The sequence below is a fragment of the Sander lucioperca genome, chromosome 12, assembly GCF_008315115.2.
Source record: "Sander lucioperca isolate FBNREF2018 chromosome 12, SLUC_FBN_1.2, whole genome shotgun sequence".
In the NCBI taxonomy this organism is placed as follows: domain Eukaryota; kingdom Metazoa; phylum Chordata; class Actinopteri; order Perciformes; family Percidae; genus Sander; species Sander lucioperca.
Window position 1 is genome coordinate 13,661,934 of NC_050184.1, and position 18,215 is coordinate 13,680,148.

Consider the following 18,215-nt stretch of genomic DNA (forward strand, 5'->3'; position numbering starts at 1 on the left):
TAGATTATTATTCTAAGTGTCTGGCAACATTATGGAAATAATCCCTACAGAGATAGGTCTTTTTAAAAACCGCTTTAAGACCTTTCTGTTTAACCAGAAACAGCTCTGAGATCGCTAGTGCCAAACCCACCAGACTCCATTTAAAAAAAAAATACTTTTAGCGTGTATAGAGCCAACATATTTTCACATGTAAATTGGTAAGCTATGTGTTTATTTCAACCACAACTAGAGTTATGATGGTTGGAAAAGGGGAAAGACGACCCAAAACGGCTTTTCATAGTTTTATTTGGTTTCTGTCGACTTTGAATGAAGTGTATGTTACGATGCTAAAATTACTGTTTATTTACATGGAGTCTGGTGGCTTTAGCGAATGCAATTTCGCGGATGTTTTTATGTTTAAAAAAAGGATCTTACTCTTTAACAGAAAGGTCGGCCTCCCTAGAAATTCTTTCCTTAATGTTGTCAGACACTGAGAATATTAATCTGAGCCTGTCAGTGGCAAAACAAGCAATTTTGTGATCTTAAATACAAGCTGAACAATTGCCCTATTAACTAACATTGTAGCTTTTTTTGCCGCTGCCAACTGCAGCGATCTGACTTAGTAATGGACCAATGTCAAAGATGGTTGTTTCCATCAGTCACTTAGACACAAAAACATAGGAAAATAGGGTCCAGGTTGAAAAAAACCCGTTACCCTTTAAAGATGTAATCATATCTGCAATTATTGACCATGGAGCACATGAGAACTTACAAATGAAATTAAAAACAGCAAATATGTTATTGTTTTTGCAGGATTAAGTTTAGGCTTTAAGCACCACAAGCCAAGTTCCATCTAATTCCAGTGTGTTAGAGAGAAGGCAGACATGTCTTTGGCCAATAACTACAACACCGGGCAACTCACACCAAAACGATCTAGAAAAAAAAAAAACTACAGGTAAGAGGAAACATGTTTTGAGTTTGGGGTGAACTGTCTCTTTATGTTTTTTGTTAGCATTAAATGAGATGCTTATCAGATTCCTTATCCTAGAATGTTAACATTAGTGGCAAGTGTCTTCATAAAACACTGAAGATAAAGATATATTATGTGCTTGAACCTTCCACTTTCAGCTTGGCTTTCTTGCAGATTGGATTTTGCTTCCCTCCATAATAAAACTATGGACATATCACTAATCATAATAACTGGTATCCTGACTTACTCACCAATATTACATTCAATAAATTTTCAATCGATTTTTCTCTAAGTTTGGATACAGTTATGTACATCAATAATGATATGGCTGATATGAATGATATTCATTATTTGAATTAATATGTTGCAACATGCAATGCAATGAAGATCATTTCAGTCAAACTAAACTGATGGTTGGAATGCTATGCGACAAAGATAGAGATCATAGTTGTTGATGGTATACATTATGCCACAGATCACTTACAATGTGATAGTAAAAAAACAATTGTAAACCTTTTTATTTGATACCTGTCATGGTTGTGTATGTTTTATGCTTCAGTTTCCTGTTTTATTTTGTAGTCTGTTTTCTCCCATGCCATGTCTTGTTTTACTTCCTGCCTTGTGTTTTCCTGCCTTTGTGATTGTCTGCCCCACCCTGATGTGTTCCTGAGCCCTCGTGTCACCTGTCCCTTGTTTCACCCTCGTTACCTTGTGTATTTAGTCTCTGGTTTGTCTTTGTCTGTTGTCAGATCATTGTATTGTGTGTGTGTGTGTGTGTGTGTGTGTGTGTGTGTGTGTGTGTGTGTGTGTGTGTGTGTGGGCTTGTTTAACTATATTCGTGGGGTCCAAAAACCGGGAGTCCAGTATACTTGTGGGGTCCCGACAGCTTTGTGGGGCCAAAATGCTGGACCCCACAAGTTTAAAGGGCAGTTTGAGGGTTAAGACTTGGTTGTAGGATTAGGGATAGAATCAGGTTATGGTTAGGGTTAGGGTAAGGGTAAGGGTTAAGGTTAGGCATTTAGTTGTGATGGTTAAGGTTAGGGTAAGGGGCTAGGGAATGCATTATGTCAATGACGGGTCCCCACAAAGATAGTGCCACAAACCTGTGTGTGTGTGTGTGTGTGTGTGTGTGTGTGTGTGTGTGTGTGTGTGTGTCTGTCTATCTACCCCGGTTGTCTCGGTGTTCCAGTTTATTTTGATTCCTGGTCTTTTGGCTTCCTCAACATTTTTTGGAAAAATGTTTGCCTGCTTACTTCAGGACTCTTTTTGTTGTAACCCTTTTTATTTATTAAATCTTTGAACTTAATCAAATATGTCAAACTTACAGACGTAACCACATGTATTATTATCAAATAATTTAAAAAGTGTAATACAAGTGCTATACATAAACATATTCAATTCTAACCATATGTAAAACATAAAAAAAATTTAATTAAGAAGTTTTTATGAGCTACCTGCTTCAAATTTGGTTTCTTTTTTTAGTCAGCGTGACTTAATCTAATCTGAGTCACACACGGCACCAGGCCCAGAAACAGGCCTGTGCTTTATTCTGGGTCCTAAACTATATTTTAAGAAAACACACTGTTCTAACAGACAGCTGCTGAACACATGGCTGGTCCATCCATATTAATATATATATATATATATATATATATATATATATATATATATATATATATAGCTATAGAGCTCCAATTTATTTTTATTTTTTTTCCGACTCTTAGCCTGACAAGTGCCCTATTTTCACAGCATTAAATGAGGTGCTAAAAACCCAGGAAACAAGAGTTATAAAAAAAGAGCTTGTAGGGAGAGTAATGATGACCAACAGGCCAAAAACATCCTTGTTTTTTGCAAAAATATGTTTCAATGGGGCTTTTATCATTTCTCTTACTCCATTAAAAGCTGGTATTCTGCAAAGAGTACATTGTTGTAGGAATAGGTACATTCTTTGCCACGGAATATTTAACACCAACTTTTGATTGAACATCATTAAAAGAATACGCACAAATCAGTGTCCATCCTGCTGTTTTCTTAAGCCAATTCTGTGTGTTGACATTTTACAGATGCAAGACTTTTACCCAACAGCATCATTATGCATCCTCACACTCCAGGAGCCACTTACCAATGGGAGACTCACTCGAAAAAAGAGCTCTATTCAAACACCATGCAACACAAACACTGCTCATTCATTCCTGTGGAGCAGAAAGAGCTCTAAATCTGTCTGAAGCTGTGTTTTTACTCCCAGACTCCCTCCAGGTGGGACACCTCTGATCAAACCCACAGACTGCATACTGTCCCGAGGAGAACTCCCACAGACAGGCTTATACTGTAAGTGAAGACTGTGTGTGTGTGTGTGTGTGTGTGTGTGTGTGTGAAGAAAGAATAGCGAGACTGTCAGAGAAATAAAACATAAGGAAAAGCATCTAAGGCAAAAAAAAATACCTGTATGTGTGTTACATTCATGAATTTAATGACATATAACAGAATAAATATGTATTACCAAATAAATTTGTGACAAGACAATTTGTAAGATATGTGTTGGTAAAGATGAAGGGATTTGTTGTATTTATGCTTTCAGTTGTTTCAAGAAAATTCTCAGACCAACAGAAAATGGCTGCACGGGTCATAATAATGTAGATTTGCCATTTCCATTGTTGTAAAACAGCAGACTGTGCAGGGTTTGGTCACAGGGGAGAGTGTTGATGAGATTAGTGACAGATGTCACAGAGATGGTCTTGCAAACAGATGTTAACTCAGGAAGCCTTCATGACCTTTGGTTTTCTGGAAAAGGAATGCTAATCAATGTTGCCCTTCTCTAGCTTGTAACCACATCATCACCAATGTGTTCTACAGTGTGCTAATTGCAACAGTGAGGGTTGTGGTGTGTTAGACTTTTTAGTATAACATAGATCTCTGTTGTTGTATTTATGGTGTATATTAAATTTGGTCTATTGTTGTTTTACTGCACTAGCTGTATCTATGTTTTAATGTCTTGTATCGACTTGCCTCCTGTAGCTGCCTCTTGGCCAGGTCGTCATTGTAAATGAGATTTGGTTCTCAATTGACTTATCCTGTAAAATAAAAATGTCTAAAGTAAAGAAAAACATTCAAAGCATTTCAAGGAGGTTTGAAATAAAACATGCATCTGGCTACAGTCCCGGTGAAGGTGATTTTGACTTGTCTTATAAGAGGACAGGCACAGGTGAAACAAATTGCATCAACGATGGCTCAGTTCCATTATGGATACAGGCTATCTGATTGGTCAACAAGACATTTAGAATGTGCACAAATCAGCATGAAACCACAACCTGGGTACATCCCATGTCCCTTATTTGATAGCTCCTCGCTCCTCGCTCCTTGGCTGTAATAAATCATGAACCACACTGGGACACACAGAAGCTCTCCAACATATTTACATAAAGGGATTCATTAGATTAAACAACTTACAATTTAACAACGCTCTGGAGTTTTTATGTTAAAAATAGACTGCTACATGTGAAGTTTGCGGACTTAAGGTAGCTGAATCTGTCGATAGAAAAAAAGAATTCAGCAGATATCTTAGATACAACAAGATTGAGCTACCAAAGCAGTTTTGTGTTTATACTGTAGGTATTTATTCAGTTTGGGAAATTCCACGATCTCTACAAAGCTAACGTTAAGCTTAAGTTGGCTGACTAAACAGGGATGGACTAGAAATCAAACAAATTGCCCCACAATATGAATACAATTTGATTATACAGTATCGTTTATTTTGTTGGTAACCATAATATAATTGCAATATTACACTGTGATTTGTGAGGGTGTGATTTATCGTCATAATATTGGCAGTTCAGTGATGCTTATGGACCTTGGCGCAAACACCTCAGTCTTGGCCGCATCACTATTAGGCCAATAATAACACTAAATCCCACCCTCTCCTGTGATATTGCTTAAAGCTTTAGTGCGTAACTTTTTGATGTTATTGAACGTCCGTTACATTCAAGCCATTGCCAAATGAGTTGCTACAAAGCTAATTAAGAATATCAGCTCCACACAACTCTCTGTATTTCTCAGTATGGCTATGTTCAGAAGATTGTGTCGTCCAGTGACTTTCCCGTACAGAAGCTTGAGTGAAGATAATTACCTTTTCTGAAGAGTCCATCATGTTTTTTTTAATCCTCCGTGTTCTCCTTGGCTACTAGCAACTGCGTGGAGGAGGGGATGGGGCGTGTGCGCGATAGCGGAAGACTGTATCATGTGGATGCGCCGACAGTGTTGTTGTCATTACTTAGAATTCCTCATGGGGGCGATAGAAACTACACACTATAGCTTTAATTACACCTGTGCTTTTCGTGCTATCACATGCCAAAACATAAGTCCCTGTGCAATCATAAATAGTTTTTATTTTACATTTCAGTTTTTGACTGAACAAATTAGATATAATGTGTGTATATTGTATATTAGTGAGTTTAAGAAATGCTACTAGTCGGGTTTTTTGTTTGTCTTTTTACTTTTGGAAAGAGCAGGGCCAACTTTTTCTTTTCAAGTCTTTATGCTAAGCTGCTAGCTTCATATTTAGCGTAGCGACATTAGTGTGGTATTGATATTCTCATCCAAGAAAGCAAATAAGCACGTTTCCCAAAAGGCAAAGTATTCCTTTAACCTGTGGTCATTACAGTAACACAGTTTCACCAGAACATAATTATTTTTGGCCAACAGAAAATCAAATTATGCAGTTTCTTCCGCTAAGAAAGTTATTTCCCAAAGTGTGAAAGTTTATTCCTGACTTTGCAGTATTTGAATAGTACACAGTAAGTTAAATCTTTACCTTTGAGAAAATAATATTTTGTCTAACGCTTTCCCAAAGTTTAAATGATTTCTACTGTTCAATTTACATCACAGCCTCTCAGGGCTTCTACCCTGGATGAACAGTTCTTCCTGGGATTCCTCTTGTCTGATTGGCTTAGAAAGTCTTGGCCTGTAATCCATTCCAGGTTAAGTGGTTTTCTAACAGAGGAACAGTGTTAATGGTCTCATTTTAGCACTTTAAGAGTTGTGCGACCACACACTGGACTTCATGCTCTTTATTTGTAAGAGGTCTGTGGTGACTGAAAGCCCCTGAGTAATGTCAGAATTTTAACCAAGATTAAAGATTTTCTATTTTTATGCCTCCAAATTACAAGAAGTCAGTGTTTCCTGCCAGGGTGGAAAAGCTTTTGGAGCAGCATCATGAGACATTAACTTTCCACTGAAACCCAGACTAATGAGGTTCCTTTGAGGTTGGCAGCTTCTTTAGACAGAGTGGGTGACCCCCTGCAACCATTCAAAGGAAGGGATATTAGATTAGTAACTAATTACTGACTAGCGCCTCAGTCTTGTTTCACCGTTTATAATCAAAATCACTATTGGTGGCTGCCAAATGAAACACACGTGTATACTGTAAAAAAGGTGTTTCATTGTTTGTATACATATACATGTTATTTCATGTTTTGTCAACAAAAACAATTTTTTTGTCCAAGCATTGTTCTGATCTTACAATTGCAAGATGCCAGTTGATATTAGTTGTTATATAAACTTGGAAATTAGTTGGAGGGACAAATTATTTTTGTACCCTCAACTATTATTGTTACGTCGGCAGCAGAATTCAGAAAGAGAGAAAATAATTCATGCAACTAGTTCGCTCGTTATTTTTAGTTGATACAACTAAGCACTTTTTACAGTGTATAGAGGAACCTTTATTGCTTGTGACCCTTTGTCACAGGTTGAATGTCTAGGAGTTGTATTCAGTGCAATCGAAGGATTGTTCCATGTGAGCTGTTTTTTTTTTTATCACCCATAAAAAAGCAAAGAATAAAGAAAAGAGAAAACACTGTTTTATGTAGACGACCTGAAATTCCACAACTTCCGCAAAACAGAAAATGTGTTTTTACCTCAGAATTATGATTAATTACTGCATATATCTACTGTATGTGTCTGTGTTTAATGTCTGTGGCTTTAAATAAATACATAAAAGAGTAAGTGTGTAGTGAGGCGGCGGGTAAGTACATACAGGAGTGATAGAAACCGCATAAGTACATATAACCCCAGTTAATAGGAGTGTATGCACAGTGAGAACAGCTATAGATGAAATTATTACATGGGAAAGTTCAGTTTAGGTTAATTCTGTGCGTGCTTATCCCAGTGTCTGATTTTTTGGTGACAACAGTGTCTCCTCCTCCTTCTTAGGCTTCCTCTGCACACTAGCGTGCAACAAATACAACACGCAGGGAGACTCTTTGTCAAACATTTACCCAAGGCAAGTCAGGGAGCTTACAGCGCTGTGGAGCCCTCACAGACCCTGTTTCTATTCTCTCTTCGAGTCAAAATGCCTGACCAGACATTTAAAATGTAAGCTAAATTAATCGACATCAAACATTTACACACTTATAATTTTCCTGAACTTGACGATTTAGAGATCACCCTAAACATTTATACACGGATTGACTGAGCTTCATCTGTCACTCATGCGCTCAGGCCTACACACACACTCACACACACACAAACATACAACTCCCTTTTCCCCTGTCGCATGAAAAATGTAACTTAGGCATGTCAGGGAGCTTATTGCTTTGCCCCTGGAGCTCCAACAATACTGCTTTTCCTCTTTTACTCCGCAGCTTTTTAAAACTCGACGTTTAAAATATTAAAAGTGAGTCGGCTTGCATTGCATAACAGTTGGGTGGTTATGTAGCAGCAGCAGCAGCGCTTCATCTGCGGTGTAAATATGAAGCCAGAATGTAAAGGGAAAAGTTCTGCTCATAATGATTGGTTTTTGAAAACAGAGAGTCAATAATGTGTGTGTGTGTGTGTGTGTGTGTGTGTGTGTGTGTGTGTGTGTGTGTGTGTACCATTTCATTTTATCTAATGTATGCATCTGTGTGGAGTATGTCTATGTTTGTGTGTGTCTCTTTGTATCCCGGTGTTGCAGACTTGAGTCAGGAGGGGTTGGCACACCAGTGTGTAATTTTCTATGTATAACTCTGGCTCTGAGGCATTACGGTCAGGGTTGCCAGAATATGTTTTTCTTCTCATTTTCTTTGAAAATGAGATCTAAACTCACACACCACACACAAAGCAAAAATACACAAATTCTTGCAAACTGTCAACATATGGATTCAAACATAAATGCTCACGTGACTTCAGTGAACATATTTTGTTCAGCTGGCTATACAGCTGGAGAAATTAACAACACTTTTTTTCAAGTCACTACCTCTCTTAATCCTCTCTCTCTCTCTTTCCCCTCTGGGGAAATTATACAGGATAATGTGGAAAGCAGGTGAGCTTATCTAGATTTGCACCTGTTGTCGTGGAAGGAGAACAACACATATATGACAGTTTGTACTTTACTGTTGTATGAGCAAAAGGAGAAAGGAAATAACCTCAGCAATGTGCAGCAACACACAGACATCCTTAAGACATCCATAACCAAACACATGCAAACTGTGCAAACATGCACTCATGCATCCACCCATCCCAATGTACTTATAGACATGTAGTTGCCATCTGTTTGCATGTATGCAGAGGTCAAAAATCCAAAACAAGTCATAAGGTACTATTAATATGGCTGCATCTAGCGATTATTTAGTTTTATCTATGAATTATTTCTTTATGATTATTTGAATAATTGTGTAGATAAACAAAACAACACAAAATATTGAAAAATACTAATTATAATTTCCCCAGAGACCAAGGTAACTTATTGAAATTGTTCTTTTTTGTCCAACCAACAGTCCAAAACTCAAAGATAATACATTTACAATAATGCACAACAGACAAGAGCAGCAAATCCTCACATTAGAAAAGATGGAACCAGAGAATGTTTGGTATTTTTGCTTCACAAATTACTTAAATTATGCACTAAAAATGACAACACAGCACCAGCCATGGGTTAATTAACATGGAAGAGAGAACCAACTGAGACAAGAGGTTTGTCTGACCCAGTGCTAGTGAAATGATTGTCAAATTATTGTTGTGTTATTTACCCAAGCTAAATGGTGTGGTTGCAGTTTATCTTCCCATCTAGCTCTTTTTTTGACTCATACGTCACTATTTGTTACTGATTTTTAATAAGTGTATCCTCTGAAGTTTATAAATATATATACAGTGCTGCTCATAAGTATTCATACCCATGCTAATGTTGACTAAAAAGAGGAATAAAAAAATCATCTTTTGGAAATTGATCTTAATGCCTTAATTAAAATTTATTATTAATTAAAAAAGTTTTTTGTGAATGAGTAATGTATTGTAAATAAATAAATGTTCTTCCTTAAAATACAGGGGCCATAATTATACATATATATATATATATATATATATATATATATATATATATATATATATATATATATATATATATATATATATATGGTATATATATATATTGACATCTCCACTGTTGAGCAAATAGAAATTTTAAGAGACAAAGAATTTTTCAGCACCAATTTGTGCCTTTTCTGCAACAATTTATCTCTTTATTTATGTAAAAGGAAGTTATAAAAAAAAAATTGGGCCCCCCCCCCCAATTTTTTTTTTGCACTGGCCAGTTTTGATTATAGGGGGGGTTGTAACCCCCTCGGTTCAATGCAGTTGAACTCACTTCGATGTCATACGGACCGCTATAAGAAATCATTCTTCCATGGGCAATAAAACTTTTTAACACTTCATCACTGAGTGTTAGATAAGACTCATATACAGTACCTCACAATTCTGCACTAAGTGCAACTTGCACAAACATAGGTTTTACTTATATCTTTATAAATACTATTTAAGTAGTTGTACCTTTTATTCCCAACTTGTATATACATTTGCACATTCTTTCCTTTGTATTTTCTTTATCTTCATTTTTTGAATATTTAATCTTGTATTCTATCCTATTCATCATATATTATTTCTTGTATATTCTGTATGTATGCTGTGTGTCTGATATTTTGCTGCTGTAGCACGGAAATTTCCCAATTTGGGATCAATGAAAATCTATCTAATCTAATCTAAACTCAATTAATTCCAGTTTAACTCAATTCAGTTAAGATAAATTCAGATTGCTCAATTCAACTCAACCTTAATGGCATAGAACCAAAAGCTAGGTTGTCTATGCAATACAGCCAAATTAAATAAAAATGACTCTCAATATTAACTGATGCTATAGCAAGCAATACATATTACTAATATATCATACATACACATTCAGTGCTCTCTCCTAGAGCTTAGCAGGTGCTTCAGGATGCTGTGATCTGTGTCACATGCGTCTGCTCATGATTAGGACTAATGTTCATGCTGGAGTTATGCATTGCAAACAAAGAAAAGCATTGAGACATCCATATGGCTGCACTGAAGGTGGGCACACTTGTGTGGGCTGTCCTCATGTAAAACTGGGAGTCATTTAACAATTCTGCAGAAATCATTAAAGTCATCAAGAAATAGCTCTGCAGGGGACTAGATCTTAGCAAATAATAGGATCTGTGGTATAATGTGTGTGTTTTGGAGTTCTCTGACAAAAACAAAAACGGGGAGTTAACAAGTAAAAGAAAAAGAAAAAAAATTAAACAATTAAATAGAAATTTAACATGAAGGGAGAAAATTGCCTAAATGTGACAACTGTGATTGATACGTGAAAGTGACTGGTGCTGGTGCTTTTCAGTGCATTCCTGGCAAGAAAATAAACGAGAAAACAAGAAGTACACTGAATAAAGACGAATAAAGAAAATGTTGACACCGCACAGCCGTCAGTGGAAGGAAATGCCGACCAACCTAAACCACTATGCCAACAAACAAACAACAATGGTAGGTTGAGGGTGGACTGGTTAAAGCGAGAATGGCTCCGTTCTCTCCTTTGATACATGCTGACAGTTTCCAGCCGTGTGGAACAAGTGTGGGCTGTGTGGCGAACTACATAAAAACAGAAATCTTAGTGGTAGGAAATTGCCAGTATTGAGTCAAAGTGTATGATTTCATAGTTCGCTGAAATTGAATAAAAAAAGAACAAAAATGCCAAGCAAAAAAATCGAAAATAGGGGCCAAGAAATGCACTCTGAAAACAAAATCCTTACCCTGCTGGGCAGCTCTGCATGCTCTGTGTTATAAAAAGGCAGTCCTCATCTTTTAAATATGAAGTTTATATTATAGCAGCAGTTGTTAAGCTTGTTCTGGCTGGGGATCCTCAAGAGAAAGTGTGTCGTCTGTGGACCTGGGCTAACTAACACTGGCACTGCTGTCATGTGAGGATCCATTTTGGGTTCTGATGCAATGCTGGGGGACATGGGATTTGGGCTTCCTCTTCGATACTAGTGACAAATCCCACTAGGGCAGAGGTCATGAGGGACCAGAGGGAGAGGGAGGGGTGGAATGAACAAGCAGCAAAGCAGGGAAAGAAGGCAGACCCAAATGACTTAAAACTGTGTAAAATAAAATGAGGGGACACGCTGTAGACAACTATTTGAAATCGATGTTATGTTTTTTTTTCCGCTGCAGCAAGAATTGCTCATGCTGTGTGCACTGGGCAGAACGAGGTAGACAGAAAGCATGCGGGGCAGCAAGAAATGACACAAGAAAGGAAGACAAAAGGAAAGGGGGTTTGGTGTTTTGCAACAGCTTGACATTGATCAGGGTTGTCGAATGATGACGCAGCAGTCTGTTGACTCATTTGTCTGCAGTGTGCAGCCTCTCCCAGAAACTTTTCTTTCCCATTTGTCTACATATTTCAGATACACAATGAATACAACTTTGAAACTGTTGCTGCTATAGAGGAAAACGATTTATATTAGCAGCAATTTGATTTCATTTTCATACATCAAACCAGGGGTTCCCAATCTGTTTGGCTTGTGACACTTTACAAAATAGTTACGTCTACTTTGGGCCTCTTGTCACATGCTTCACAAATCCATCAATTGTTAGCATATACAACCCTCTAAACTCCTCACATGGTTTAGTTGTATTTGAGGCACAAAGAGGTCAAATAAAGTAAAGGTATCACTGCAGTATATATCTAATAATATCAGATATAGTAATAATAATAATAATAATAATAATAATAATAATAATAATAATAATAATAATAATCAATGTCACAGGGGACATATTTCTGCTGAGCCAGTAATTTTACTGGTGCTATTTTAATACCTTGAACGTATCAAAACGCTCAATCCACAGAGAAATACACAGAGTTTGTATTCAGAAACTGTGACTTTAAATGAGCCATGAGGACTTCTGTACGGTTGTGATGTCACAACTATACTATATCTAGGTAGAAAGTGCCACTGCAGTGCGGTTACAGTCATTCCCCGGCTGCAATGACGGTGCTGAGATGCAGAGAGCACAGATGCGAAAGACCTGGAAACGCTGACCAATCAGAGCAGACTAGGCTTTTTCAGGTGCTAAAAGGTGCTAAAACGGAGCATTTCAGACAGATGCACAGGTATATTCAGACAGACAGTATGAGAAAAATAATGTCTTTTTTTTAACATGTAAACCTGTTCTAATAGAAACCCAAAAATACAGACAAAGTACATACATAAAAGTATAAGCATAATATGGGACCTTTAAGTGAGATGTTGAATGAAGCACTTTTACTTGTAATGGAGCATTTTTATATTGTTGTATTATTACTTTTACTTAGTAAAGGTCCCTGTGTAGTACTGTTTTATGGTAGTATAGTGTTTTCCACAATGAGGGAACACAAATATTGCTTAAAAAGTTAACATTTGTTCTTCCGTTTCTTTTTTTCTTCTTTTCAGTGCTAGGGACACTGACAGAAGCTATTTTTGCTGACACTTGCCATACACAGGTGGTGGGTTATGATAGGGCTGATAAATGACTGTGTAGTTTTGAGCAATGAGCTGCATTCTGTCTTGCTGGAAGTGTCTGTACTGGGTGTGGATCCTTTTTCCTGCCCAGCCACTTCACATTAAAAGCTTCCTGAAGAGCTGAAATGAGTGGAAATAATCCATCAAATATATTTCCCCCTCGGCCAAGTGGATATAACACAACATGTATTGGATTTTATTTTGGATCAGCAGCAAAGCAAAAAATGAAATACACCCGAATGGCAAAAGCAAGCATTTTTAATTGCTCAGAGGGTGCACAAATAAAATGTGCTTTAGAGGCTTGAAAAACAAACATGGCATTAATGTGCAGTCTGCACAGGTGCTACATTTTAAGCTGCACCACTTCCTCAGGAAATATCAAACGTGTTCTAAAACAGAGACAAAGACATAAGAATGACACCAAAGAAACAATATCTAAAGGGTGCAAGAAAAGAATAACAACGTAATGTATGTAAAGAGCAGCCTACCAGTTATATTGTATAGATAATATGTAAATATGTAAATATTTACAAAACAGGGACTAACACAAAATAAAAAGTAAAGAAAAGTGTGATGAATTAAAACAGACTGGCGTCAGATATTTCATATTCTCGGTGGCCCAAACTCAAATTTTTGGTTATGCATTTATGTTCCCTAAGGTGGACTGCAGAGTCAGTGAAATATTGGTGGTCAAAGGTTTTAGTTTTATTTTTCCATTGGTCTCGTGTGGCTTGTGTCACCTTACACAAGGACAACACTATTCTGAAATTTGCTGATGACACAAAAGTCATTGGTCTGGGGATGACGAAACGCCATACAGGAGTGAGGTGGTCCGGCAACATGGTATGACAACAACAACAACCTCTCTCTCAAAAAATATGAAACCAAGGAGATGATAATGGACATGAGGAGGAAACTTCATCAACTGCTGACAATCCGTGAGTCTCAGGTGGAGTGGGTTAGCAGCTTTAAAGCAACACTAGGTAACTTTTCCGCTTGATGGTGTTTTAAGTCCCCAACGTCTCCTTCCAGGCAGCGCTGCGACAGTTGACTTCAAGGCACCTAACCCTAACCTTAACCCTAACCCTAACCCTAACCCTAACCATAACCATAACCATAACCATAACCATAACCATAACCATAACCATTGCCTAATCCTAGTGCCTTCCAGGCAGCACTGCCTGCTGCGGCCCCCCTACAGGTTGGAAGCAGAATTGTCCATTATATTACATTGTCCAGTTCATTCGAACTACAGATCCGCTACCCGATCTGGCAAACTTGCATAATGTAATGTAATGGACAATTCCGCTTCCCACCTGTAGGGGGACCGAAGCAGGAAAAGTTACCTAGTGTTGCTTTAAACTGCTGGGCGTCCACATCAGTGGTGACCTAGTCTTGCTTTGCCAGACCTTCCTCCACAGCGCTGCAGAGGAGAGTCTGGATTTACCCTGCAGAGATCTGAGGAGCAGTTAACCATAGTCCTCATAAATCCACCAGAGTTTAAAATTCCAACACAAAGAAAGAGGAAGGTTACAGATATCCGACCGGAATTTCAGTCGGCAATGGAGCAATCCCGGAAGTGGAACGTCATTGGTATAGACTAGTGGGGACCTCACCTGGACATGTACAGTAACATAACCCGGCAGCTGGTCAAGAAAGCACAGAAGAAGAACAGTTTTTTGCAATATGTCCTTACTGTAGTGTGTAGTGCAGGACCTCTAGGCTGAGGGACAGCTTTTATCCTTAGGCCATCAGACTGATCAGCATTCTAATCTCTCTCTCTCTCTCTCTCACTCTACCCCTGCCCACACCCTAACCCACCTCACCATACAGGAAGCTTCACTGCTTCCCCCTGCACACACAGTCATTGACATTTACCCGTCTGCATTGAGTTTGGCACAGATATTTCTCTATTACTCTGTATATTGTAAATTAGTTTATTTGTTCCTCATGTTTCCATGAGAATGACATTTTTCTGTGAGGTGCTCTCTTACATGCTGTCTATGTTACATCCCTCTTATATCCACATTCTTGAAACGTGTCCAACACATTTACTGCGTTTTTTATGTATTCCCTCCTGCAAGAGCACATCCAAGACAGAAGAACTGAAGCAGTAGAAGAATGTGTACAAGGAATTTGGGTATTTTAATTACAGAGCCATATAATTGTGATCCTAAACACGTTAACTAAAAAAAGAAATGTTGTTCTACAGTATATTCTCCTAAATGTGTGAAGTCACATCTAGTTCACAAATCACAAACTAGTTTCCTGATTAAATAAAGGGATAAAATCATGCAATACACAACTTGTTATTTCATTCAGTTTCGTATAAATGTTATCTATTACAAAATGTACATGCAATCCACTCTGGAACACTCAATCTTATGGATTTTAATCAAATGGGACTATATCAGCTGAAAACAGGACTCACTGTAGGTACAGTGTACAGTATCTGACTTACTGACCCCATGTTTCAGTTTTGCACAGCTATCAAATTTCCTTATGTCTGATAGGAAAGAATGCAGCAAATCTGTTGTGAATATGGCTCGGGTTTATTGATGTTGGAGGCCTATGATGACATTGTTGAGGAGTGGGAGGTCGAGGCAGACAGAGCTAAGGGGCATGACATTTTAAATGGGGACAGAGGAAAGGCCTGGTTGTTACTGAGAACACTCCTTCCCTGGGCTGTGTGATCCTCTGTGTGGCCATAGCTGCCAAAATATCCCTGAGAAACTTGTGGCACACAAGGGTGACACTGCTACCAATCTTCTCACCGCACACTGCAAAGTTGATCAAAGAGTGTGTTTGCCAACTGCTGCAGCATTCCTTTAGGTTTGTGCAATTGCACTGCTCCTTGTGCTTTTTGACTGCAGCTGAAACATCAGTGTGAGGACTGCATTCATCCAAGTAAAGGTCCAGTCATGTGTGAGAGCCAATGGGCCAGGGCTCGGCCTGCCTGCGACTATTTGCTTTTCCAGCTGTTTCCTAGACTCACCCTGTAAATGTGGGAGAGAAAGTGGTGTGTTGGTTTGGAGGTGGGGAGTGGGGGCGTTGAAGTGAAATGGAGAGATTCTGAGTTCTAGGAAGGAAGATAGTGAGGAAGAGAGAGCTACAAAGAAAGTGTGTGTGTTCAATTTAAGTGAGAGTGTCTCCTGTTCCTATTAAACTGTAGTGAGTTGCACAGTGGAAACACCCCTAGACAAACCAGGTACCTCATACAGTATACTCTGTCTCTGTCTCTCATACACACACAAACACAGAGGAAGATGAAATCCTGTGTGTGCATGCCCCCACACAAACACGCCCATATGCCTAGCTGCCCCTCATATAGACTGATCGGCCTCTCAGACACAAAGCCACAAGGGATGGCCTAGATTCCAGCGCATGCACACACAGGCAGGCTGCAAGGAAAATGATCACACACACACATAGGCTACACATTTGAATGTTAAGTTTATAACCCGTATAATGTATACAGTACCTCTATATTTTCCAGTATATGTGTTTCAAACATGTTGTTTCAACCCTATATTTGTAGGGTGGTGACACAGTTTGATGCATATGCTATAAGAGTAGCGTAATGATGGCGTAGCAAGTGTGTGGTCGTGCGAGAGAGAGAGAGAGAGAGAGAGAGAGAGATAGAGAGTGATGGTGGATGCGCTCAGAGCAGATAGCTGTTCAGGTGTTGGTGATAGGAGCAGAGGAGAAATTAGCAGTAATGTTGTCAAGTGGTAATAGTGGACGCTGAAACAGGACAGTTTTCTGTAAGACCCACATTTGAGGCCGTGGGATGTGATGGGATGTAACTTAGGCCTGGTCTGTTAAACAAAGTAACATTGATTACATAACTAAACTTCAGATGAGAAATTCAGAACAACAAATTGTTAAAAATAGCATGATTATATTTTGGAATTAAAGCAGTCCTCAATTATTTGACTCATTTTATCCAAACAATATGATAGAATTTATAATGTGTATTATTTGCTAGTTTCTGGGCTCCTTTTATCCCCCAGGGTGTCCCATTTCACATAACAGCATTATGTCTTATGATTGTACTTGTCTTTTAACTTTTGTGAATCAACTGAACAGAACTGAACTGAACTGAACTTAAATGTATCTTAACCATGTCATATGATAAGCTACTTCAATACACTTTGAGAACAAATATTACTACTACAGAATTTGTAGAATTGCAGATATTTAGGAATTCCCATTATAGACACCACCACTGACTATCCATGCAAAAATGTGGCCACAATTTAGCTAATTTCTCATCTACATTTACCCGTATACTAGGTTTCTACCAGGTCTTGTTTATATTCAGTTTATGAAAGTAAAAATAAGGTGTCACACACTCTGGCTCTATATGCATTTCTCTTTTTATTCTAATGACGTTTTTCACGCTCAGGCCTTCTTCAAATAAACAATCAAAGCCAACACATGCACTGATACTATATAGGCCACACCCTTGTCACACAGGTGATGATGATTAGATAATCATGCTGTTATTATATATTCAGTTTATAACAATTAGGTAAGTTAACATCGATGTATGCTTAATTACAAAATCCTTGTGATGTTTATTATCACTGGAGGCTTTGAAGAAAAAATATGAGGGGACAGCTGTGAGCTGTACAGAACCATGCTGTTTTAATTGGGATGTATGCATTTATTTGAGCTACAAAGGTTTCTTGTAGCTACAACTGGTGAAACCACATTCATCATTGTATGACCATAACATACTTATAACCATAACCATTTAGCTTTGACATTTATATGTAGCTAAGATTAGCATCATACTGATTGCAGTATGTATGTATGTATGTATGTATGTATGTATGTATGTATGTATGTATAATAGTAGCAGAGAGAGTGCAGGAGATGGAAATGTTAGTCTAGTCTCCTTGTATCATTGATCCTTTATCTGACTGAGGTTTGTGCAAGTTAGAATCTATGGCCCGGTCAACGGCTCTGAAATACAGTATCAGTAGCCTAATTAGCCTACACATGATCAGAAGTAAAATCGCAAACTCAAACTTTGAGCACAGCGCTCGGCTGCAATTTCGAGCGTTGCGCCACTCCAAGGGTAGCGCATTCTCTGAGTTGTCTCCACTGCTCACGCCATAGGAAAATAATGGCACAGCCAACGCAGCAGCTTTTTTCCTTCTGTCAGTTCCGTCCTGGATCTATAATATTCTCTACACTATAGGCTATAGCTTGGGACAGGGACAGGTGGGGTTAACGGGGCGGTTCGCTAGTCATTTGTGAATGACCACCAAATTAAAAATGAACAAATCACCTACTTGCTTTGGTAGGCTATAGTATAGTACTATACTGTGATTTACTGTATAACAGTAGTGTATGGTATAGTATAGCACAGAGTAAAGTAGTACTGTATAACAGAAAAATGTATAGTGTAGTATTGTAGAGTATAGTATGGTAGGCTATAG